We start from the raw sequence: 24,130 nt of genomic DNA, 5'->3' as shown, positions 1-24,130 counted from the left end.
GAACATGTCTGTCACCGACTGTGTCAATTCACCGAGCCTCGTGACATGAAGGTGCAGGGTCGGGGTTTGTACTGGAGTATGGATGCGTCCTTAGAGCCAGGCCCTGGCATTACGTGGAGAGGGGAGGACAGCAAGATTCAAAAGGCACAGAGCCAGAAGCAGGTCTACGGAAAATCCTCCTAAATCTTCATATAACGAATGAAACTCAATAGATTTTCCCAGATCTGACAACAATCCAACAACTTTTCATGTCACAGCCAATGACAGGTATGAGCTGAAAGGAACTTTTAAATATTATAAGTAATATAAAACAAATTTGGATCTTAGCCAAGTGACTGCATTTAATGTCTGATAGGATGATAAAAGTAGCACTTTCTCTGTAAGGTTTTCCTCTCCACAACCTACCACCCCGGTCTCACGGTGAGAAAAATATTAGGCAAACCCAAAGTGAGAGCCATTCTACAAAATCTCGACCAGTAGTCCTCAAAACTGTTAAGGTTACCAAAAACAAGGAAGATCTGAGAAACTCACAGTCTGGCAAAGCCCAAGGACACATGATGACAAAATGTAATGTGTTATCCTGGGTGACATTCTAGAACAGAAAAAGGAAATTTGGGGAAAGCAATGAAATTCAAATAAGTGCAGAGTTCAGTGAATGTAATGTATGAATCAATGTTCCATTAGTGATAACAAATGCAGATGGTGGAAAATGGGTGAAAGGTCACAGGAATTCTTTGTATTATCTTCACAACTGTCCTGTAAATCTAAAACTACTCTATATTAAAAAGGCCACTTTAGAAAGACATTTAGATCAAACATGCTAGAAGGACAAGTGACTTATCTCTTCTATGGAAAATATTACAAAATTAGATTTTATAGCCCTGTGCTTCCACAACCAAAAAGGAAATGGAGAAATCCACTGCAGCGGTATGTCACACAAAAAATTAAAATATTAAAATATTATGTAGTATTTCTAAATTTCATGATGTTTATGATATTGATTTCTCCCCCTCATTCTATATATTTACTTTGGTGCCTAATTGTCTATTTATGATTTTGTATTTTTTTTTTCTTAAGAACGACCCCTCAAAACCTGAGGGAAAAGATGACTTCAAATGGTGTGTGGGCCCAGAGCCTCTGGATTTTAATATTAAATTCAAATATTATTTTAAAAATCCCTTTTTGCACAAATCATCCGTAGGTTATTTCCACTGCCTGTAAATAAGGACTTGACAAAAAGGTCGGGCATCTTTTAAAGCAATGCTTCGAAGGTCTGACTGCACACTAGAGTCCCCTGGGGTAGAAGTCGGGTCGGGGGTTAAAATATACTGATGCTCAACCCCAGAACATTTAAGCCAGCATCTCCAGGCACCTGTAGTATTTCAGACTTCGTGGGCGATTCGACTATTGAGTCAGGGTTGCAAACCATGGTACAGAGTCTGATCTCCAAGTGCTCCAAATCAAGGATTCATGCTAGCGGTCCCAATTTTGCCCCCATCGTGGTGCTAGGCATGAGAGATACACAGAAGTGTAGATAGACTGTCAAGGAGCTTTCCATCTGGACATCCTACAGTGGCGTTGGGTATCCGTTCTTCCTTGAAGGAGAGGCTGAAGAGAACATTGAGTTCAGAATGCTTGCAGAAAGTAACACATGAAATGTGTGCAGGATACCTGTGTTTTGCTCTATCACTTCTAAGGGGTGTTGAGAGATTCTGAAAGAACATTCTATGGATTCCCAGATGCATCCAGTGAATCTGAGTCTATGAAGAATCTGCCATCAGATCTCTCAGCTTTGACATTAATGAGGGAAAAGATGACCTCACATGGCCTGTGGGCCCAGAGCCCCTGCCCCCACGGAGAAGGAAAGTAAATGGACTAGCACCCCACTAGGAACTTGGGTGTTAGGAAAACAACAAGGAAAAAAAGAAATCCGCACACACTGGCAACAAAAATATAAAATACCAAGGGAGAAAATATGTAGGATCTAGGATCAGAATACCACAAACTTTACTAAGATTAAAAAAAAAAAATCACTTCATAAATAGAAAGAACAGGTTGGAAAGCTTACTACTGAAAATATGTTTATTCATCCCAAACTAACTGCATTTACTCATTAGAATTTCAGCCTCTATCCCAAATAAAGTCATTTTTGGAACTTGACAATGATTTCCAAGTTGATTCTGCAGAATATGTGAAACAGGTCAGTTTAGGGTCTTTTTTTTTTTTTCTTTCTTTCTTTCTTTCTTTCTGGAAGAAGGAAGGGAGCTTGTTTGCTCAGATATTAAACCATATTTTTAAAGTGACAAAAATGTAAACAGACTGATACTATCTTAGAAACCAATAAATAAAGAGTAGAAAGAAAAGTAAAATAAAAAGAGACAGCTTTAGTTCTACATAACTAATCAGGAAGTAAAAATGATGTTCCAATTAATACGGAAGGACGAATCACTTGATACACAATTTTGGAATAACTGGTTAGCCATGTGGAAAAAATCAAGCCAGACTCCCTCCTCATAACACCCATGGTAATAATTTTTGTATGGATTATATATATTTTTTAAAACACATAAAAGTCTGGAAGGAGAAAGAGGGAAGGTTTTATGTAAACTTGTAATAGGAAAAATGTTCTAAGTGTAACACCAAAGAAAAAAAATCAATGAAACAACATATTGGGAGAAATGATGAAATGATTCTAAAAAATATTTTACTCTTATAAATCTAAAAAAAAAGCATGAAAGGTTAATTATATCTGGGAAACAGCTGTAACATGCGACAAACACAGGGTTTAATACACTTACAATAAACAGAAATTCCGCAGACAGTTGGAAAGAGACAAATAGTTCAGCATAATATAAAGAGGAGAGGGGTTCCTGGGTGGCCTGGTCGGTTAAGCAACTGCCTTCCACTCAGGTCATGATCCTGGGGTCGTGGGATCGAGCCCTACATTGGGCTCTGTGCTCGGTGGGGAGTCTGCTTATCCCTCTCCCTCTGTCTGTGGCCAAGCTTGTGCTCGCTCTTAAATAAATAAAATCTTAAAAAGATAAATTAAAGTCTGTTCATATCTTCTGCCCATTTTTTGATATGATTATCTGTTTTGTGTGTGTTGAGTTTGAGGAGATCTTTATAGATCCTGGGTATCAACCTTTTGTCTCTACTGTCATTTTCAAATATCTTCTCCCATTCCGTGGGTTGCCTCTTTGTTTTGTTGACTGTTTCTTTGCTGTGCAGAAGCTTTTGATCTTGATGAAGTCCCAAAAGTTCATTTTTGCTTTTGTTTCTTTTGCCTTTGGAGACTTATCTTGGAAGAAGTTGCTGTGGCTCATATCGAAGAGGTTACTGCCTATGTTCTCCTCTAGGATTCTGATGGATTCCTGTCTCACATTGAGGTCTTTTATCCATTTTGAGTTTATCTTTGTGTACGGTGTAAGAAAATGGTCGAGTTTCGTTCTTCTACATATCGCTGTCCAGTTTTCTCAGCACCATTTATTGAAGAGACTGTCTTTTTTTCCACTGTATATTTTTTACTGTTTTGTTGAAGATTATTTCACCATAGAGTTGAGGGTCCATATCTGGGCTCTCCACTCTGTTCCACTGGTCTATGTGTCTGTTTTTATGCCAGTACCACGCTGTCTTGGTGATCACAGCTTTGTAGTAAAGCTTGAAATCAGGTAACATGATGCTGCCAGTTTTGTTTTTCAACATTTCCTTAGCAATTCGGGGTCTCTTCTGATTCCATACAAATTTTAGGATTATTTGCTCCAGCTCTTTGAGAAATACTGGCGGAATTTTGATCGGAATGGCATTAAAAGTATAGATTGCTCTAGGCAATATGGACATTTTAACAATGTTTATTCTTCCGATCCAAGAGGATAGAATGGTCTTCCATCTTTTTGTGTCTTCTTCAATTTCTTTCATGAGTGTTCTGTAGTTCCTCAAGTACAGATCCTTTACCTCTTTGGTTAGGTTTATTCCCAGGTATCTTATGGTTCTTGGTGCTATAGTAAATGGAATCAGTTTTCTAATTTCCCTGTCTGTATTTTCATTGTTAGTGTATAAGAAAGCCACTGATTTCTGTACATTGACTTTGTATCCTGCCACGTGCTGAATTGCTGTATGAGTTCTAGTTTGGGGGTGGAGTCTTTTGGGTTTTCCATATAAAGAATCATGTCATCTGTGAAGAGAGAGAGTTTGACTTCTTCATTGCCAATTTGGATACCTTTTATTTCTCTTTGTTGTCTGATTGCTGTTGCTAGGACTTCTAATACTATGTTGAACAAGAGTGGTGAGAGTGGACATCCTTGTCGTGTTCCTGATCTCAACGGGAAGGCTGCAAGTTTTTTCCCATTGAGGATACAGATAATCTTATCAAAAAATGGGCAGAAGATATGAACAGACACTTCTCCAATGAAGACATACAAATGGCTATCAGACACATGAAAAAATGTTCATCATCACTAGCCATCAGGGAGATTCGAATTAAAACCACATTGAGATACCACCTGACACCAGTTAGAATGGCCAGAATTAGCAAGACGGAAACAACGTGTGTTGGAGAGGATGTGGAGAAAGGGGAACCCTCTTACACTGTTGGTGAGAATGCAAGTTGGTGCAGCCACTTTGGAGAACAGTGTGGAGATTCCTCAAGAAATTAAAAATAGAGCTTCCCTATGACCCTGCAATTGCACTACTGGTATTTACCCCAAAGATACAGATGTAATGAAAAGAAGGGCCATCTGTACCCCAATGTTTATTGCAGCAATGGCCACGGTCACCAAACTGTGGAAAGAACCAAGATGCCCTTCAACAGACAAATGGATAAGGAAGATGTGGTCCATATACACAATGGAGTATTATGCCTCCATCAGAAAGGATGAATACCCAACATTTGCAGCAACATGGACAGGACTGGAAGAGATTATGCTGAGTGAAATAAGTCAAGCAGAGAGAGTCAAGTATCATATGGTTTCACTTATTTGTGGAGCATAACAAATAACATGGAGGACATGGGGAGATGGAGAGTAGAAGGAAGTTGAGGGAAATTGGAAGGGGAGGTGAACCATGAGAGACTATGGACTCTGAAAAACAACCTGAGGGTTTTGAAGGGTGGGGTGAGAGGTTGGGGGAACCAGGTGGTGGGTAATAGGGAGGGCACGTATTGCACGGAGCACTGGGTGTGGTGCAAAAACAATGAATACTGTTACACTGAAAAGAAATTAAAAATAATTAAATAAATAAAAAAGATAAATTATAGGGAGAGAGTAAGAAATATTCTTACAGCAAATAGAAATAGACAAGTAACATATGAAAAAAAGGGTTCAAGCTCCTTAGTCAATAGAATATATATGAAAACAAAGAGAAACCACTTTTTGCCTAACTGGATTAGTAAACAGGGTACCAGGCTAAGTTCACCACCTATGATACAAACTGAGGTGTTGTTTCTGCAAGACAGTTTGGCCACAGGTCTCAAACCCTTACAAAGACACCTATCCCTGGGCTCAGCAGTCTCCTTTTGGGGGAGTCATTCTAGGAAAGGATGGCATAAAGGCACAAAGAGATACAATTAAGTATGTGTTTAGACATTAGCAAAGCAAGGAGACCTTTTTTTTTGAGAGTTACATATTTGATATTTCAAAAAATACTAGAATCATCATTATAGACAACCCAGAATCTTGTTGAAACTCCTTTATGTTTTATCTTTTATTGTTTTATTTGCTAACTGGAATTGGACAATGGGGATGGGTGTGAGGAACTGTGATTTTCTCACTGTTTCAGTTATGTCTGGATGTCAACCACACTCTGTTTAAAGATGTCCCATTGTGGCTCTTCACATCACCAGTGATGTTCCTGGAACGATTTTTTTGCTCTCCGTCGGCAATATACTATAAATAGATTATTATTGTTTTTCCAGGAAAAAATTTTTAGCTTCGTATTCTGACATATTCTATTGTTCTTCTATCCTTGCTTTTCAAAAGAAAAATTCAAAAACTCTCTTCCCATGGAAGAACACATAGTATATTTCTGAAGAGCGCCTATAAACTATTTAAAATCTTTGTTTGACACAAATGTAGGGTAATCAGATGGTTACAGAGCGAATATTGACTTGTTTGCTTTGCTGCTTGACCTCAGCTAAGATTTCCTGTGGAGGAGAGGATTGGGGAGGGGAGGAGGAGGGGGGAAGAGCCCTTGGCCCTAGGGTCTCTGGAATCTGAGGGTCTGTGGATTTGGGGTGTGTGGAGACAGAGAAGAGAAAAGCATGGAAGAAACCAGTGACCTCATCCTAGAAGTCATGATAAGGAGGGCGGAACATGAGAGATTTGCCTTCCTTTCCTCCGTGACTCTGACCTTGGCCCACCTGTTCCCGTTCTTTAGAGGGTTCACGATGTGAGTGGGGAGCCAGCCCAGAAAGCATGCGGTGAAGGATGTTCATCCACTAAGAAGAGGAATCCAGTGAAATAGCAAAGCTTGCTTAGCATTTCCTAGTTTTCATATCACACTCATCTGTTTCCTCACGTCACACCCTACTTCCCTGAACTTCAGTCACTTTGAGGACGAGGAACACAAAAGGAGCCATTGCCTTGCCTGGGCTTGGAGTACATGGCATCTTGGAAGAGGACACCAATGTGGGCCTCCTGCTTGCTGTCTGCACTTCCAGTATTGGCCACCATAAACTGTGTTCCACACTCTATGTTTTCTTCATGAATCTGACCCCCACCCCCAGCAGGTACTGTTGGGCCCACACCCAGGACGGTCACCTGTCTGTGGTCACCCAGCCTCCCTGGCTCTGCCCAGCTCACCTCAGGCCTCTCAGAGTCCACGATGGCTTGTCCACTCCCACATGGCTGCTGACAACACCCCATCTTGTGGAGGCCGGATGACCAGGCCAAGGATATCTCTCAAGTTCTTGGAGGGGACTACAGAGACAGGGAACCATTGGAATCCTCTGATACAGCCCAGAACATCTCTCACACTCCACAAGGCCTCATACATGCCCAGCCTGGTCTGCGTTATGATGATAGAACTGTGGAGACCTCCCCACCTCCCACTGGGCCTGTGGGGCTGCTCAGGTTGAGCGATCTCCCAGAAGTTCTGGAAGCAGCTGGAGAACTAAGATTAGCCTCTCTGGGATAGTCCAAATGGGTGTGGACAGGGAGCCTGAGACCTCTGCAGACCATGGCTAAGTCTGCGGATTTCTCTAGCACCTTCTCAGAAAAGGTCTCAGAACAATCATGTCCTTCAAGCAGAGGAGGGACAAGGGTTGATGTTTACTGGGTTTTCTCTCACAAAGGAGACCAAGTGGGCACCAGCTAAAGGCAACTTTGCTTTCAGGGCAGGTGAAGGACCTTGAAGGAAGGCCAATCTCCTCCTCTCAGTAAAGGGCAGAACAGATACTCAGAAGTGGCTATTTTATCCCAGGATTCTTGCCGCTTCCTGGAGACAGCTTTCCCTGCCCTGGAAATCCATGCCTTGTGGCTTCAAGCCTACGTCTCAGGGCTCCTGTTACTGTGAGCAGGCTACTGGACCTCTCTGCGCCTCAGCTTCCTTACTTTCCCCTTCCCCTTCCTCCCTTCCCCTTAGAAGGGGCACAATAATAGCACCTGTTTTGGTAGACTGTTGTACGTTTAGGCGTTAAATGTTTAGGACAGTTCCAAGCATACAGCAAGTGCTCAATAAATGCCACCTATAGTGATGAAGAAGGCCAAGGTTAAAGGTGCTCCTTTCACTCTTTCTGATCTAAAGGGAAGAAACAGGACAAACTGGATGGAACTATTGGGAAGTTTCTACTCTATTCAAGAGCTTCCCGAGAGCGGTAAGAGTAGTCTGCCAGAGAGGTGTCCCGTCAACACAGGACAGATCACCTTGACCTCCAAGCTCCTGTGTACAGCAAGCGATGCCTAGCACACACTCAGTGGGAGCTCCCCTGAGCTTGGACGTGTAGACATAGGTAGACATGGTATGACCCCCTTTCCCTAGGCAAAATCCAACCGTTAGGAGTTGAATTCTTATGTTGCTTCTTGAACCCCAGGACTTCGGAACGTGATCCCATTTGCAAATGGGGTCATGGCAGATGCAGTTAGTTAAGATGAGGTCACACTGGAGTAAGGTGGTCCCAATCCAGTATTTTTATAAAAGGAGGAAATCAGGACACACGCACACAGAGGAGGAACATTATGTCAAGATGAAGGCAGAGATGGGAGCAGGATGACGCATCCACAACCCAAGGAGCACCCAAGGGGGCCAGGAAACCACCAGAAGCTGTAAGAGATGCCTGGAACAGACTCTCCTTCCCAGCCCTTGGGGGGAAACAGCCATGCAGGGCCCTAATTGCCGACTTCCCACCTCCAGAACTAGGGAACCAGCAGTCTCCATTGTTCAAGCTCCCCAGCCGGTAGCGCTTCATAATGGCAGCCCGGAGCAGATTGAAACCTCAGCCCAGAGCCCCTTTCCTCACCACCAGTAGGTCAACCACTTTATCTTCTCTGTGGGCAGTGGCCCTTTTGTACCTTGTTATGTGAGTGCAGCAGGAATCCGGCCACCAGAAGCTTGCTCGTTGGAGACAAAGCCATTCTGAAAATGTTCCCAAGGGGAGCAGCGGCCTACTCCAAGACCTTTTGTGGAAAACTGTCCTCCTGGGCCTGGAAAGCCCTCACTTTGGTGCAGGTTTCAATTAGCTCTATCTAGAAGGAGGGCAGCCCTTTCCCAGTCAGTGGTCAGAGCCCCTTTGCTCACATAAAAGCACCTGCAGGGCCACAAGGACAAAGGGAGAAAATAGGGAAAGAGATGTCGGGGAAGGCTGGAAAGCCATGAAAGTCCCCACCATTCTGCCAGACACCTAAACCTGTTTTTAGGACAGGGTTCCCCTTTATCCAGACAACAGCTTAAGTCAAGCCAGTAGGGCTCCCCTCCTTGGCCCAAGCTCATGCCAACAGTGTGTAGACTGCACACACCTTTAAAAACTAGAACCTACAGACCTAAGCATCATGGCAGTGAGCCCTCAGGGAGGATCTGGGAGGAGTGGCCCAAACCCGTGGCTCCAGCATCCGTCCCTCACAGACACCTTAATAGCATCTTTCCAGTGCTCACTGTGTCAGGCACCACGATGGGTATTTCCTGTGTGTTATGCCTTTTTCATCTTTTAACTGCCCTGGAGGTGGGTCCTTTCATTGTCCCATCTTACCCATAAGGAAATTGAGGTAGAGAGGGTTGAGGAACTTTCCCAAGGCCACAGAGCTGATGGATGGTGGACCCAAGCCACTGAGCCAAAGAGCTTCCACCCCTACTGTGAACCCACACACTGTGGGTGGTCCCCAGGCAGACAGTGGGCAGGGTGGGAGGATGGGGAGGGGTTCCTGATGTCGTGAGGAGCGAGTTCAAGAGCCCCGTATGGGCGTTCGAGTCCCTCTGGAAGCCACCAGCCCTGCAGAATGTAAAATCACACTGTACAGAGGTCAAGATTCATCCAGTCCCCATTTTTTCTCACAAAGAGGCCGATGTCTAGTGAGGAGACATGACTGGCCCCAAATCCCAGAGCCAATTAGTGGTGAACCAGGCCAAGAGCAGCTGTCCCGGTTTCCCGACCAGTGATCTTTGTTAAAGACCATGTTCTGGCTTAACAAGAGGGAACGCTTTTCTTCCACAGCCTGAGAGACTCATAAAGGATACTGAGAAGTCCATTCTGGTCACTAAGAATATGATGTACTTGGTTGGGTTTGCAATGGCCCATCTTTCATGGAAATTTGAAAAGCAGGACAGATACTGCAACTCCCAATCAGAACAAGCTTTCAGTCTGTTGTAGGCATATTCCCTTGAGGAAGACCAAGACCAAATTTAGGCTGAAATCTCCCAGGACCATATTCTAGATGTGGAGTTGAGTGTCCTAACCTTTTGCTAAAAGTCCATCAGTCCTTCTATGCATATAGTACTGATCACTAATTAGTGTCAGATAAAGAGAAGGGAATCATTTGACACCATACTCAGAGATAGCTCAGAGAGCAGATAACAACTGTTGGTGGTTCTTGAGACATGTCTACAAAATCTGTCAGTCCATCTGTACAGCCATCCATCCACCCATCCATCTGTCCATCTCTCCATCTATTAGCCCAACTATCCCTCCACCCATCTACCTACCCATCCATCCACTAATTTACTGGGTCCTTACTTTGTGCAAAATATGCCACTAGACCTTTGGATTTACAAAAGAACAAGACATAATTCCTGTCCTTAGAAGAGCTTGGATTCTAGAGGTAGGGTCTTGTTGGAAACCTGTAACTATAATTCCACGTGTTCAACAAGGGAAAGAACCAATGGCTGAGGAGGTTGGAGAGAGTTTCTTGGAGGGAGCTGAGCAAGAATTTGCTAGGCACAAAGTGGTGAAGAGGGAGCATATTCCAGATAGAGAGGCAATGATGAGCAATAATGTGGTGTGGCTTGGGCAAGTAAGGATCATGATCCTTGCATTAGTGTGAAATTCTAGTTTTGTTTGCAAGGTGTGGTAACAACTCATCTCAATCAATTCTCTAGCAAACCCATAAGGTAGGGGAAGGAGATGCCAGGAGAGGAAATACGGCACTTGTTCAGGGTCATAGAATAGTGCCGAATAGCTAACGTCTTTCGATGTTAGCTCACCAAGGGCCAGTCTCCCACAAGCCATCCGTGAGCCATTGGCTCTACTTCCTGGATGAGAAAACTGAGATTTAGAGAGGTTCATGAGCTCACCCAGGGTTACACTGGCTGGCGGTAGATATCTGGACTGGTCCAGGTCACACATATCCACGGTCTCTCCAGCTGATGGGACAGGATGAGCTTGGATGATGGCATTGGTAGCAATCCTAGTACTGGAGCTGAAACCTGGAGTGTTCACCACCTCCCTCCACTAAATATTTCCACGAGTTGCTCTCAAAGCAGCAGACAGGCTTTCCCCGAGGAGATGCTGTGATCAAGGCAAGGGCAGAGCAAAGCCTCAGCTCTGAAAGAGATGCCACAGGGCCAGAAACAGACCTACCGTAGTTGCAGCCCTCGCTTTGTCCCCCAGCACTCACTCTCCCCTCCCTTCTCTCTCCATATGGATCTTATCCACGAGATAAAATCAGAGCTTAGAAGCTAAACAGACTCTACGAGACCTCTTTCGCTGGCCAGGGCAGCCCAGTACTGTTTTTCCAGATGTTGTCTGGGCCCGTTTCTCAGAGAGGCCAAAGGTGGGGGAGAGGAAGCAAGTGCTGGAAGGTTAAACGGAAACTGGATACCAGAACACCACCTGGGGGTGGGGAGATCTGCATCAACTGAACAAACACTGCAGGAAGGGGCCTGTGCCTCCTTATCTTCATGTTTTATGGCCACCACTATCCTCGCTCTCCTCCTCCCTCTGCCTCAGTCACCCACCCGCTATACTGACATCTTTCTCCCTGGTAAAGAATTTAACAAAGCTCCTGGGAAATGTTAGATCAGCCCCATTAGTCATTCTCAATGCAGGCAAACAAGGCCTGGTGAGGCTGGTCAGGGGGAGGGAGGCCCCAAAGCTGTGGTGGTGGTCAGGTCAGAGCCTGGGGTGTCTCTGGTTCCTTTCTATCTTACTTACATTTTGCTTCTTAAAACGAGTCTGTAGATCAGTATCGAACTATGAAGTCACCAGAATATTAAGACCAAGACATTCATATTTTGCTGCTTCAACTTTCAGCTTGGGACTGGGGTGGGGATGAGCACTGTTATTGGATTGGCAAATCAAGCAAGTCCACCATATGTCAGCCCTACAGTTGTAGGAGGAAGGAAATTGCATGACATGCAATTACGTCAATGGAAGGGGAAAAAAAGAGTAATCGGTAGAGGACTAAGTGGGGATTCAAATCCTGGGCAGGTTGGTCTAAGAGTCCCTCACTTTAACCACCACACCACGGAAGCCATAAAGTCTCATGTGTATCCCGCTTGGTATTAAGCATTTGCACTTCAACAGGCATGCCCAAGCCAGGCCACTAATCTTGTCAACAGACCCAGAAGGTAAAAACTGGAACAAAGTTCCCAGCTTTGGAACCTGGAGGACCGATGGTAAAAAAAAATCCTGGTTTTGGGGTAGGGGGTATGGAGAACGGCCTGTGGTCTGATATGGAGGCTTGGAGGCAAACTCTCTTTCTCATAGGATGACCTGCAGCAGAATCACCCTGTGGGATGGTTAAAAGCAGAGTTCTGGACCCAGGCACATAGACTCAGAATCTGGGGAGATGGGACTCTAAGAATCTACATTTTTAACAAACCCCTCTCCCCCATGTCTCTCATGCTGGCCACAGTGACACAGCTGCACAGAAGAGCTGGAGAAGCACCACGGTAACTGCCAAATCCCAGCTCGCCATTCCGACTTCACATCTGTCCTCCCAGGGGCCAGGGGCTCTGAGCATGGGATGGGGATAAGCAGGTGACATTTGGTAGCATACAGATCGTTCATGTGTTACAGAGCAGTTGTTGTCCACATGGAGTGCTGGGTTCTTCGGGATGTGTATCAATCAGGGTTCTTCAAAGAAGAAAAACCAATAGGATATACATACAGATGGATGGATGGAACGAGAGCTAGACAGACAGACAGACGCTATCTTTCTAAAGAGATTTATTTAAAAGAATACGCTTATGCAATTGTAGGGGCTGTCAAATCCAAAAGGTGTTAGATTAGGCTGAAAGCCTGGATATTCAGGCAATAGTTGATGCTACAATCTTGAGGCCAAATTTCTTCTTCTGTAGGAAACTTCAGTTCTTGGCTGGGAAGGCTTTTCAACTCATTGAATGGGGCACCACCACCTTATCAAGGACAATCTCCTTTACTGCTTATAGTGTCAGCCACTCCTATGGGACAGCGTCACAGCAACACCTAGATGAGCATTCGATTAGACAACCAGGCACCGTAGCCTAGCCAAGTTGACACATGAAACTAACCATCAGAGGATGTTTCTTCATCCATTTAATCTACCTACCCAAGGTAGAATTGTAGGGAAAGAACAGTTTTTGAATAACACATCCATTTATGGCAAAAGCTGACTTCAAAGGAAAAGCAGAAACAGACCACATCTGCTGCCAGATAGAATCTGTTTAAGCTAGTCAAGGCAGAGGTCACTTCACTAATAAGAATCCCAGGTTCAGGAAGCAGGAGCCCTGCGTAATCCCCAAGGGGTTTTCCCCTCTCATCCTGCCTCCTGGCAGCCGGTGCTCCTATCTCAAAATGAACACTTTAAGGTGAATGTTTATAAGAATCAAAGTAAAGCTGTGCCTTGATTACTTTGTCTCCAACCAAATACTTTTCCCATGTATTCTTTCTTACCAAGAATCTTTCAAAGACAAGCAGAAGGCGGGGCAGGTACAGCTGAGAGAAGGTTAGTGTGTCCGTCTAGGTTGTGATTCTCAACATGGGTCCGAAGTTCCCGGAGAACCCCTGCTATCATTACATATAAACTGTGTGTGTGTGTGTGTGCACATGCTCACGCACGCGAGTGCCATTTCTTATGGGAAGACAGTCCACACTTTAATCAGATTCCCAAAAGGGTAAGTGACTCCCCAACAGGTTAAGAACCTCCTTACAGAGTGTGGAAAGATAATACCACCTCGTTTAGAGAACAGGTGGCTGATCAGCCAAGAACCACTAAGATGTGATTTTTAGAAAATAAACTACTTTTAAGAGCAGATTTAGGTTCATAGCAAAAATGAGTGGAAGGTACAGAGATTTTCCACACTCCCCCTGCCTCCCCCACAACCACAGCCTCCCCCATGGTCAGCACCCCCACCCCCCACAGAAGGGTACCTTTGTTATCATCCATAAAGCTGCACGGACACATCATAATCACCCTGTGCCTGCAGGATACCTTAGGGCTTGCCCTTGGAGTTGTACATTTCATGTGTTTGGACAAACATGTAATAACAGGTATCTGTCATTAAAATACCATACGGAGGCACCTGAGTGGCTCAGTCGGTTGAGCGCCCTGACTCTTGATCTCAGCTCAGGTCATGAGATTAAGCCACACATCAGGCTCCGATCTTGGGGCGGGGGGGGGGGGGGGGGGGGCATCTGCTTGCAATTCTCTTTCTCCCTTGCCCTCTGCCCCTCCCCTCACCCTGCACTTGCTCTCTCTCTCTCTCAGATAGTAAATAAATTAATCTTTAAAAAATGTCCTACAGAGTGTTTTCACTGCCTTAAAGCTCCTCTGTGCTTCATGTATTCATCTCTGTCTCCGCTCCAAGCCCTGGCAACTGCTGATCTGTTTACTGTCTCCATGGTTTTGCATTTTCCAGAATGTCATAGAGTCGGCATCATACAGTACGGAGCCTCTTCTGATTGGCTTCTTCCACTTAGTCATGTGCATTTAACGTTCCTCCACGTCTTTTCCTGGCTTGATAGCTCATTTCTTTTAAGCGCTGTATGATCTTCCGTTGTGCACATGGACCTCAGCGTAGGTATCCACTCACCTGCGGAAGGACATCTTCGTTGCTTCCAAGTTTGGGCAATCAGGCATACAGCAGCCGTAAACTTGCATGTGCATGTTTTTGTGTGAACATAAGTTTCCAGTCCCTTTGCGTGAAGGTCAAGGAGCATGACTGCTGAACCTGCATGAATATTATAGCCTAATGAGATTTTCCTTAAGCTTTGACTTGAGATTGAACGCTAATTAGCCCTGTGGATTGAAAGTAGATTGTCCATTCCTGAGCGTGGGGAAGCTTCTCTGTCTGACACAGTAGGGTATCAGACCATCTGGGCAGAGGGTTCTGGAGCGACACAATGAAACCTAGGTGCAGATCCCGGCTCTGCCACTTATGAGCTGTGTGACCTGGGAGAGGTTCCCCACTTCTCTGTGCCAGTTTCTCCATGCATAAAAGGGTAGCCCCTGACTCACTGGGTGGTGAGGTCTACATGAGTTTGCACAGGGAAAGGGCTTAGAAAAGTTCTTGGTGCCGCATAAATGTTAGACTTGATCTTTTGGGGGGGCACAGTTCCATGGGTAGGGCCAGGAATCTGCATTTTTAATAAGCTATCCTGGAGAGTCCATCTGCAGGCACAACATTGTGCCGCTGGACACGTTCTAAGGACCCCAGGCACCAAGCCTCGGTGGCAGAGGCAGAGAGCTCCAAAGGCTGGGGGTGGGGATTTGGAGCAGAAAGCCAGCTCGACCGTTGACTTGCTGTGTGACTGAGTGAGTTTCTCAGTTTCCTGGTCTATACAATGGGTATGACATGACGAGTTCCTGCCTCAGTCAGTGGCTATTTCAGGTTAAGTGAGAAGAGCCATGCAAAGCACCTCTCAGAGTACCTGACACCCTCGCAACCCAAATGGAACTTGCTGGCACAATGTTATATGTTAATTTTTTTAAAGATTTAATTTCTTTATTTGAGAGAGAGAACACAAGCAGGGAGAAGCAGAGGGAGAGGGAGAAGCAGACTCCCCACTGAGCAGGGAGCCGGACTCGGGGCTCGATCCCAGGACCCTGAGATCATGACCTGAGGGGAAGGCAGACACTTAATTGGCTGAGCCACCCAGGAACCCGTGTTACTGTTATTATCCCTTGTAGGTGGGCCCTGGGGGCTCTGCTCACCTGGCCCAGTCAGGGGAGGAGGAGGAGCAGAGACATAGGTAGACACACTCCTGAATAATGGGATCTGGCCTCCCTGAAGGGAAAAGGCTTCAAAAACATGCTTGCTTGTGTTTCCCTCTGCACACACTTTAGGGACAGGACCGAACCTTAAGCAAACTTCCACGTGACCTGGTAAATGCAGGCATCCCACCAAGCAAAACTGTCCTCGGACATTCTTGAAAGAAGACCATCTGCAGAAGGCAAGGAAGGGTCTTTGGTGGGAAAAAAAAATCATTCACTCAAAGCATCAATAATTATTATACTGAGAGAGGAAAATAGGGGAGAAATAAAAGCAAAGACCCTCAAGGCTTAGTATCATCCTAATGCGCACAGCTCTGCACCAACGACCTCTCTAGCCTGGCGTGTCACCTTTGTACGCCGATGGAGCTTTGAGATAAATGGTTACCATACCCGGTGATATACGTCTCATGCGGTTGAAGCCCTCTGGGCTGAGGGCCAAGAGCGTCTTAGACAAATGTCATCATCTTGCGGATGCGGATGGGGAATGCGTAGGAGCCGTCTGGGGGTAAGGCTAGGCAGGCCCGTTGTGGCTGTAAGCAAACAGCAAGAGAACAGAAGGGAAAGAGAAGAACCCCTAAGGGGACGAGAGATGGCTGACGCACGGTGCAAGGGGATGGATAAGTTTGGGGAAATATATTGCATCTGGATGCACTGATCCAAGATCGAGGAGGGGGGATTGGAGCAGGAGGAGACTAGGTTGACTCAAGGTTGACTCCCAAGGCTGCTGTTTCCTGCAGACCATCTCGAGCAAGTGCCTCCTTCCCCTGGTGATGGCGGCAGAAACCTGGCCGGGAAACACAATAATTGACATATTATTGACAAACTGATGCATTATGTTTCTATAATAATTGATGAAGTATGTTTATCAAGATTATAATATTTATACGTATATGAATATAAATATACATACTTCAAATGTCTGAGCTCTTATCTCCAACCCGTGTCCAGGAACATTGTAGGCACTTTGTTGGGAAAGGCTGAGTGAGTAAATGCTTGTAGGCTTCACGTGGTGGGACGGGGTCAAGGTCCCGAGTGGAGACCCGGCAAGTCCTACTCTGGCCCAGGTAGTAGTGAAGCATCCGTTGGCCGCGCACGGTTTAGACTTTGAGCTCCTAGGGGGGCAGGGAGGGTTGGGGAGGGTCCCCACTGAGATCCCACGTTGTCCACACGGGAAGTATTTAGACCACTAACATGGCAGACTGGAAACCAGCAAAGAGAGCTTACAACCAGCCCATGGTGTGGCCCGAGTCCTGGTCTCCAGGAGGCAGCAACTGATCTCTGAAAATTCCTGAACACACACATAGGAGAGGGGTCCCCAGGGGGAGTGCATGCAGCTCTTCACCAAAGCATGCTGGCACCCACGTGAATGCCCAACACGGAGACGCCTGGCGCCCATGCTCTGGCTGATAATTCAGCATAAGCTGCGGTCGTATCTGAGGCCCCTGTGATGGGGTCCGAGACAGTCTGGGTCAATGGCGTCTCCTTGCTGGGGACAGCAGTTCCCATTTCCGTACTGAGGGATTTTCAGTACATCTCCGAGGTTCACAGGTCTCTGGAGACAAAAGGCCCCCTGGGACTTACTGGCAGCTTTGGAGTGTGGCTCAGAGAACCTCTGTTCCCCTCTCCCTGCCTCCCCCAACCCGGCCGCCCCATACTGCCCAGTGGGGAAAAATCATGCCCGTTAAATGTTTGGAAAGGATTAATGCATAAAGCCAGATCAGATGGTTAGCTTTGGGGAGGGGCAAGGGGGGATGAAGTTAGAGCCTTCATTTAACCTAGACAAAAATTAATTCCAGATGGCTTAAAGAATTAAATATAAAACATGGAGCCATTAAATAAGAAACTTCAAAGGTGTTGTGGGGTAGAGGATGAGCCCAGAGACGAGCCTCCGTAACATAAAAGCCGGGGAAGGAGTCACAAAGAAAAGGCTTGCCAGATTTGGAAATGTCAAAATGCACTTTTCCACATTAAAAAGACACCTAAAGAAAATTAAAGAGCAACTCAGAAAACACTCGCAACATGTACAATAGGGCTAATGTTATCACTATTTAAAGTGTTCTTACGAAACAATAAGAAGTGGAAAAATCGTAGAACGGTCGGGGAATGAAAATGTATGTTTCGCAGAAGAAACACAAATGTGTGCGTAGCAAAAACAGCTGGAAATCAAACAACTATTATGCAAACCAACAATAAAATATCGTCTTGCCTCTCAAAATTAGCAAATATTTTGAAAATTACGTGGCCCCGAGGATGTGATTATGATCACACAAGCACATCGCCGAGAATTAGCACAGCTTTTAGGAAAAGCAAAGCAGCACCATGTAGGAAAGATATTAAATACACACCTATTCTTTGAAAGGCAATCCCTGCCTGTGGACTCTATTTTAAGAAAATCATGAAAGACATGAAGACATGGGGGAAGACTTACATTTAAAGACACTCACTTGGGACGCCTGGGTGGCTCAGTGGGTTAAGCCACTGCCTTCAGCTCAGGTCATGATCCCAGAGTTCTGGGAACGAGTCCCGAATCGGGCTCCTTGCTTGGCGGGGAGCCTGCTTCTCTCTCTGCTTCTGCCTGCTGCTCTGCCTGCTTCTGCGCACTCTCTCTCTCTAACAAATAAGAAACAAAATCTTTGAAAAAAAATAATAAATAAAGACACTCACTGTAGCCTGACTTCTAACACTGGGAAACCGGGAGAGGCCCGGATGTCCATCAGGCAAGAATTCAGTTGAAAAAGGCACATCAGGGGCACCTGGGTGGCTCAGTGGGGTGAGTACCCGACTCTTGGTTTCAGCTCAGGTTTTGATCTCAGGGTCCTGGGGTTGAGCCCCACATCTGGCTCTGCATTGAGCTCTATGCTCAACAGGGAGTCTAAGATTCTCTCTCTCCCTCTGCCCCTCCCCCCACTCACACTCTTTCCCTCCCTCTCTCTAAAATAAACATACTTTTTTAAGATTTTATTTATCTATTTGACAAGAGAGAGATCACAAGTAGGCAGAGAGGCAGGCAGAGAGAGGGGGAAGCAGACTCCCCGCTGAGCAGAGAGCCTGATGCGTGGCTCAATCCCAGGACCCTGAGATCATGACCTGAGCTGAAAGTAGAGGCTTAACCCACTGAGCCACCCAGGCGCCCCAATATTTTTTTTAAAGGCACCTCATGTGGGGTGGGATCAACCTACCAGTGATACTCGTAACTCAGTACTTCTTGAATAAAATGATACGTTTGATGATATAAACCATTCCAGTTTTGAAGTCTCTCTCTCTACCTCTCTCTCCACACTTCTCTCCTTTTCTCTTTCCTCTGTCTCTCCCTCTCCCTCTGTCTCTCTTACACACACAACTACAAGGAAATTAACCAAAGTATTAATAGCGATTATCTCTGAAAGGTGGGTGTAATAATACTATTTTGTGCTTTTCTTTACAAGTACGTAATACTTCTATGATCGGGGAAAAACCCACCTTCCTATTGTAAAACATGCAGTAAGAACGAGGCCTGTTTCATAACCTACTCGCTGGCTGCCCTGTAGGTCTAACGACACGCTTGCCTGCCCACTCCCCCACTCCACCACCACTGACCTGGATACCGGAGCCATTGTTGGGATATTTTAATAGACCACACAGAATGGTGACAACCTATGATTCTAGTAAATTCCTCCATGGGGAATTTTGCACCAAGTCCCACCCTGAGAGTTACCCGATGTGACTTGCCATCCTGACTGCTGAGGAATGGTGGGAAGAAGTGACCCAGGCTGGGGGCAAGGGGTGCGGACAGCGACAGTCGGAGCAGCGGTCAGCTGCTGGGACCAAACCCACCTCACCGTCAAGTCACTCACGGTTATTTTGGTGCAACCATGAGCTAAATGATTATGTAAGCACCTGCACAGTGTCTTCTATTTTACCTCTTGGCCCACAAAGCCTAAAATATTTACTAGCTAGCCCGTCCCACCTGGCCCCCTCCCCGCCCCCAACTTGGCATTTGGCTATTTGGGGTTAGAATATATGTGCACTTCCGGCAAATGTTGGTAAGAATTTTCCAAAAGTAGTGCTAAGAAAGAATGAGATTACGTCTCGTTTGGGAGCGCATGTATGCAGGGAGCTTTCTTCCCTGATACCACTGGGGAGAGTGAATGGTTTTGGTCTCGGTCTTCCCGATAACTGGAAATCATATATCAAAAAGCCTTCACTATAGGCAAACTTGTGTACTTAGCAATCCCACTTTTTGGCACTTGTCCTAAGGATATCAGTACGTTTGTGCATGGGGATCTAGCTGCACAGACGTTCTCGGAAGCCTTCACTGTGGAAATGAAACATTGGAACCTGCCTCAAACTTCCAGCGATCAGACACATGAATGGAACATGTTCAAATGGATGGATCCATTTCATTTCAAATGGAACATCCATTTGAAGCAGTATCACGAGGCCCTAATACATAATTACTGACAGACGTGCAAAGACGCTATGACCTAGTGGAGCTAAGGTTCACTAACCGTTGCACAGCGTGAGCCCAATTTTTATGACGATTAGCGTGCCTAAAAAAAAATCCCCAGGAGAATTTGCACAAAATGCCAGCAGCGGTTATCTCTGGGTAATGGGATGGGGCATCATTTTCATTTTCTTTGCTTATCTGGACTTCGGGATTTTCGTACAGGGAAAATACATCATTCATGCCTCTGTTTCCTTCCCACCCCTCCGTCCTGACAAAACAGACCAAAAGCTGGTGAATATATAATCCTGCCAACACATCTTATAACTTCTTGCAGAGTGTTGTGCAAATATTATGTGGAATTAATTTTCATCTGGGTTGAAGTGAAGGATCTTTCTCCCTCTCTCTCCTCCCCAACCCAGGCTGATCACCTGATCAGGCTCTGTTGACTGGTCCTTTGCAAACACTTACGGTGCAAGACCTCCTCCCACGCTGTAGATTTCAAAGGCACTGTGTTATCTGTTGAGACAAAACAATGTACCCCAAATTTCATGGATTAAAACCAACACCAGTGTATTCTTTGATCAAGGTATTGCAAATTCTGGATTGAGTTTGGTGGGGAGAGCTTGTCTCTGCTCCACATGGTGTCAGCCAAGGCTGGCTGAAATGATTCAACTTGGGTCATTTGTCTGAGCCCCAGCTCTCGATATCAGGGGAGGAAGGGGGCCCCTGATTCTCCTGTGTGTGACCTCTTCCCACGGTTAGCTTGCATTTGCTCCTGACATGCCCATCTTAGGGCAGCTGCACTTCCCCAGGGCACAAAAGCCAACGCTGATGGGGTTTTTTTTGTGAACCCATCCCTAACTAGTACGGTGTGGCTTCTTCCACACCTGATTTGTTAAAGCAGACCCTGGCCAGCCCAGAATCAAAGGGGTGGGGGGAAGACCAGCATCGAATGGGGGGCCACCAAAGAACAGTTTCCCACACTCAGCACTTATAGGAATCCTATAACAAATTCTCTGGAAATGACACCAATCGGTTACTAATATAATTTCCATTTCCCTAGGTAGGAATTCTTAAACTCAGCAAGACCTGTGAAAGGGTGATTCGGGGCTCCTGGGAGGCTCAGTCAGTTAAGCATTTGACTCTTTTTTTTTTAAAGATTTTATTTATTTATTTGACAGATAGAGATCACAAGTAGGGATAGAGGCAGGCAGAGACAGAGAGAGAGGAGGAAGCCGGCTCCCTGCCAAGCAGAGAGCCCGATGCGGGGCTCGATCCCAGGACCCTGGGATCATGACCTGAGCGAAAGGCAGAGCTTTAACCCACTGAGCCACCCAGGCACCCCAAGCATTTGACTCTTGATTTCAGTTCAGGTCAAGATCTCAGGGCTGGGAGACCCAACCCTGCAGTGGGTTCTGAGCTCAGGACAGAGTCTTGAGAGTTTCTCTCCCTCTTCCTCTGCCCCTCCCCCTGCTTGCTCTCTCTCTCTCTCTCAAAATAAATAAATCAAAAATATTTTTTAAAAAAGGACAGTTCTTTATATATTTCACTACTAATTTACCCCTCTTGCTTGATAGTGTGCATTTGATCAGTTCAGACACCTTAAAACGACTACATTTACAGAGACTACTCAGTAAGATAGCCGTCATTAAAATATCAACGTCTACTTATCATTCCCTTAGGAGCAAAGAATAGTACCAATAAATTTGAGCTCAAATATTGTTCAGATCTGTTTGGTGAGAATCAAAATAGGCTGGGTGTTTTGGACACAAGTTCCTAAAACGTTTCCAACCCGAAATCAATCAGCGTTAATCACAGGTTGGCAGAAAGGACTAAAGGGGGCTGCAGACCTTCAGCTAAAATCACTCTGGCCATGGTGGGCAGCCAAGGTGTTGCCTGTTGGGTGGAGGGGAGTGTGGGAACCTGGAGGGTCGGCAGCGAATTTTCCCAATGCACTACCCACCCCTACCTGCAACTCTACCACCATCCACAGGACCAGAATCTTGCTTCTCAGTTTTCTCTGTTCTCTTGGGCATTTTCCACCACTCCTTGTCTGCTGGTTCATGGCCAAAAGATAAAACTCAAGTCCCTCTGGGATTCACACAGTAACAGCACGACACGTGAACAGTCCATTGCCGTGACTTTTCTCTTTTCTGCTCTTGCTCACCTTCCACTCATGCTCTAACCCTCCCTAGACCTCCACTTCCCTCTCAGAGGTCCAGGCACAAGTCGCCGTGACCACCACCGCCAATCCCCCGGGAGATACTCTTCAACCATGTACTCAAACTTCTCTATGAGCACAGAATCCTTTCATCTTTCAGTCTATTTTTCATGGGCCATTCTCCTACTTGGCTTAGTTCTTAAACCTCCAGGTCCTCTTCCCATCACTCTGACCAGCCTCCTTAGAAGACTCCTTTTTCTCTGCCCACACTTTGAATGTTGATGTACTCTCACAAGGCTATGCTTGACTCTCTTTTTGCTCTCAAGGGCAGGCCAGAGGCTCATAATCTTGAGTCCAGGACCTCATGAGGTCCATGGTTCTAGACTAGGACCCATATGAAGAGTTTTGACTATATTATTTTTCTGGCAAGAGGGCCCAAGCTTTCAATAGATTCCCCAAGAATGTTGTGACCCATGCAAGGGGAAGGCCTTTGTCCTAGGCCATTTCACCTACTGGCTTCATCAATGATCTGCAGCCTGAAGTCTTATGAATCTTCATCACCAGCCCCTACGTCTTCTGCAAGCCCCAGTCCTGTGTGTCCAGCCCTGGTGTCTCACATTTACTCCATTGCCTTCTCCTAGATCTTTTTTCTCACTAACCAAAAGTTCCAAGCTAGAAAATGATCTCTTTTCCTTACCCCATATCCAACTGGTGGCCAAGTCCATTAGCTCTGCTCCTTCCCAACACTCCTTGGCCCATAGCTTTCCACAAGCTCTACCTTTTTGTCTTGGTTTAAGTCAGGAGTTGGCAAGCTTTTTCTCTAAAAGGCCAACCATTAAACATTTTAGCTTCATGGGCCATGGTATCTGTGTCACAACCAGTCAACTCCATGCGGAGCTCAAAGGTTACCTAATACGTACAGAAATAAATGTGGCTCTGTTTCCATGAGCTATTCATGGCCGCTGAAATTTGAATTTTATATAATTTTTATATGTCATCATATGTATTTTTTTCCAACTATTTAAAAACATAAAACTCATGATTAGCTTTCAGGCCTTACAAAAACAGAGAGCAAGCCACATTTGGACCATGGGCCATAATTTGTCAACTCCTAGGACATCACATCTTTTGTCCAAACCACCTTCCTTCCTCCAGTATTCCCCCACTTAGATCTGCCTGCCATGGTGCTCCAGTGGTGATCTCTCCTGAGAAAGAAGCTATGGGTGCCACTCTCCAGCTTAAAACCCTCCAACAGCTCCAATAACCACAGGAGTAGGATTTCTCAATCTTGGACTATTGACATTGGAGGCTGGGTAATTCTCTGTTGCGGGGGGGGGGGTGTCCTGTACATTTAGGATGTTCAGCAGCCTCCCTGGCCTCTACCTAGTAAATGCCAGTAGCTTCCCTACCTTCCTGGTGGTAGCAATCAGAAATGTGTTCAGGTGCTGCAAAGTTGCCCCTGGTTGAAGACCAGTGATCTGGGAGGACAGCTTAAGCTCTCCAGAAGAGCACACAAGAGTCAGATCCTCCCTGACTCAGGCCTCTTCCCTCCCCATAGCATCTTGTGCCCCCCACGCTCTAGCCACACTGAGCCACTTTTGGTTTCCCAAGTGTGGCAGATATTTCCCATCTCTTTTCCCACCAGGAAACCCCTTCTCTCCTGCCCCGTGGGCAAATGCCCACTCACCTTTCAACATGCCGTGCAACCTGCCTTGTGCCTCTCTCCCCTAGGGGATGTGTGAGGTTTTCCCCCCACTGTGTCCTCATAGTCTCCCCTACTTGCTTCCATCAAAGCCCCTCAGATCCCTTTAAGCTCTCGTTTTCATATTTGTCTCTCATCTTAGATCGTAAGCTCCTTGAAAGCCTGGGTTACACCTGACTCCTCTCTGTCAACCCAGTGCCCAGTTGAATACATAAATGGGCAAACTG

This window comes from Meles meles, chromosome 4, assembly GCF_922984935.1.
Source record: "Meles meles chromosome 4, mMelMel3.1 paternal haplotype, whole genome shotgun sequence".
Lineage (NCBI taxonomy): Eukaryota > Metazoa > Chordata > Mammalia > Carnivora > Mustelidae > Meles > Meles meles.
This window is presented reverse-complemented; position numbering follows the sequence as displayed.